The sequence below is a fragment of the Octopus bimaculoides genome, chromosome 25 (genome assembly GCF_001194135.2).
Source record: "Octopus bimaculoides isolate UCB-OBI-ISO-001 chromosome 25, ASM119413v2, whole genome shotgun sequence".
Lineage (NCBI taxonomy): Eukaryota > Metazoa > Mollusca > Cephalopoda > Octopoda > Octopodidae > Octopus > Octopus bimaculoides.
Window position 1 is genome coordinate 23,943,285 of NC_069005.1, and position 3,095 is coordinate 23,946,379.

General features: G+C 39.8%; 1 long non-coding RNA gene across 1 annotated transcript in view; it reads left to right on the plus strand.

The window, feature by feature from the left end:
• The first annotated feature begins 267 nt into the window (after positions 1-267).
• The window catches only part of LOC128250788 (uncharacterized), a 17,007-nt gene continuing 14,179 nt past the window's right edge, over positions 268-3,095 (plus strand). Inside the window, exon 1 of the long non-coding RNA XR_008266770.1 lies at positions 268-1,650. This is a non-coding gene — a long non-coding RNA (uncharacterized LOC128250788). The remainder of the gene's footprint in view (positions 1,651-3,095) is intronic.

The following is a 3,095-nucleotide window of genomic DNA, read 5'->3' on the forward strand; positions in this document are numbered from 1 at the left end:
CACACACACACACACACACACACACGCACGCACGCACGCACACTCAAAATTAACTGCGGGAACTTTACTAATAACAACATAGTGGAGATATAGTACATGAGAAATGGACCTGATATTGCCAGGAGTGAACGGTGGAACAATTTTAAATCAAGCGTTGACGATTTTAACAATTATAAAGTAATGGCGTGATCCTCTGCGTTCAAGGCCATAGCTCGCGCAAAACGTGCTAAGATTACAGTAATTCCACTTGGGTGATGAGGCTGACGTTGATGGACGTCACAAGTCGAAACATACAGGAATAAGAAAATATATATAATGGACAGAGGGACAGGCAGACAGACAGACAGACAGACAGATAGATAGATAGATAGATAGATAGATAGATAGATAGATAGATAGACAGACAGACAAATAGATAGACAGACTGATTGACAGACAGACAAACAGACAGATAAACAGACCAACAGAAAGATAGACAGACAAACAAACAGACAAACAGAGAGATAGACAGGTAGACAGACAGACAGACAGATTGATAAAAAGAGAGATAGAGTGACAGACGGACAGACAAACAGACAGACTGACAGATAGATAGATCGATCGAGCGATAGACAGACAGACAGACAGACAGACAGACAGATAGATAGATAGATAGATAGATAGATAGATAGATAGATAGATAGATAGATTTACAGACGGCTACAGATGGATAGATAGATAGATAACTTTCTTTACTGGCCACACAGGGCCAAACACAGAGGGGACAATACAAATGTAGAGCTTTTCTTTTCGAAAATGAAAAAGAAAAAGGAAAAAAAAAGAGAAAAACAAGTAAAATTCTGATCAAAAGGGTCGGAGAAAAAAGGACGAAAAAAGAAAAGAAAAGAAAAAAGAAGCAAGATTAGGTTTATCCGTGGAAAGAAAAGCCTACGGAAAAGACCACGGTAACCTCAGGCAGGGAGAGAATACACATGAGAGCAAAGTGCTCTCTCTCTCTCTCTCTCTTTTTCGATTTACAGGATCATGCTCAAAGTGGTTTATTATTTCTTCATTGCCCACAAGGGTAGAGGGGACAAACAAGGACAGACAAAGGGATTAAGTCGATTAGATCGACCCCCAGTGCGTAACTGGTACTTAATTTATCGACCCCGAAAGGATGAAAGACAAAGTCGATCTCGGCGGAATTTGAACTCAGAACGTAACGGCAGACGAAATACCGCTAAGCATTTCGCCCGGCGTGCTAACGTTTCTGCCAGCTCGCCGCCTATCATGCTCAAAGTGGTTTCGTCGCTCGCACGCACCATCTTTTGCTACATTCACCCACTTTTTTTAAAACTTTCACGAGACAAAACCTGCCTCTCCATTCTCACCTTCCTAGATATGTTTTTATTATAGCCACACAGGGCTGAACACAGAAATTGGACGAAATACAAACGTAGAGTTTTTCATTTTCGAGGTGGGCTGGGTGGGACACACAAAGAAAAGTCAAATCAATAGGGATTGTAATCGTTGGGGTGTGTGGTGTACAAAAATTACAAATCTTCCCAAAAACGGGAATAAATATTGTTTACAGTTTAGGTGTATCCTTGGAGTGAAAAACCTACAAAAAAGCACCAAGGTCACCTTAGGCAGTTCAAAATGTACATGAAAGTAAGTACCTTTTCTCTCGTTTTCTCTTTTTGTTACAAATTTATGCTTAAAATGGTGTCGTCTTTCATACTCACCAGTTTTGCCACATTTACCCATTTTTTATTGAAGCTTTCATTCGACAACGCTTTCCTCTCTATCCTTATCCTCCTTTTCAAGTGGTACTTGAAAAACCTTCCTAGATAGATAGATAGACAGACAGACAGGCAAGACGTATTTCTTAGTTATTTCAGAATAAAGACCTATACTCTACTCAATAAATAAAGATTTAAACAGAATACACAGTCGTGTCTCTATAACAGCACGTCTGAAATAAGAGCTCCTCCCTAATCACACATACGCACAGAGACGGACAAATGAACACTGATGAATGCATGTATGTGAGTGTGTGTGTGTGTTTGTGTGTGTGTGTGTGTGTGTGTGTGTGTGCGTGTGTGTGTGTGTGTGTGTGTGTGGTTCACTATTGTTTACTATTCAGTGTTCACAGGTCAGTTAAAGCTAGAGGTTTGACAGCTCAAAATATGCTTCTGACATTTTCTCGCACATTAAGAGCGGAATGAACTTTACAAGGACGTCCTCTCGTTCGTATTTTTATGTTGTTTTACTGTAATCTTCCTGGAAAAAAAACCCAATAACGTGAATGTTGTACATGTGTGTGTGTGGGGGGGGGGGGAGAGACAGAGAGAAAGATACTGTTGTAGTTTGGAAAAACAAAACGAGGTGAAAATAAAAAATAATTCAGTGCATTGATGCAAAAGTGTGTGCATTTATTAAAAAAAAATATATATTGACACAAAATTAGTCTAGTTTCTTTCTCTTAGAATTTGACAAATTCTCTAGAGAAGAAAAAGAGACTTGCTTCGTAAATGTCAGCTTAACACTCATAACATACATACATACATACATACATACATGCATACATACATACATGCATACATATTATGTATGCGTGTATAAGAACGTGTGTGTGTGTGTGAGTGTGTATGAGTGCACACATACGCATGCATACATAAGTCTCTCTTATCTTTTACTTGCTTCGGTCATTAGACTGCAGCCATGCTGGAGCACCGGCTCACTCTTTTATCCTTTTATTTGTTTCAGTCAGTTGCCTGCGGCCATGCTGGAGCGCCGCCTTTTAGTCGAAGAAATCGACCCCTGGACTTATTCTTTGTAAGTCTAGTACTTATTCTATCGGTCTCTTTTTCCGAAGCGCTAAGTTTCGGGGACATAAACACACACACACAAACATACATCGGTGCAGTAGTATGGCTATAGCCTTTGGGCTGAAACGAATAATAATAATAATAATCCTTTCTACTATAGACACAAGGCGTGAAACTTTGGGGGAGGGGATCAGTCGAGTACATCGACTTCAGTGCGTAACTGGTACTTAATTTATCGACTCCGAAAGGATGCAAGGCAAAGTCGACCTCGATGGAATATATATA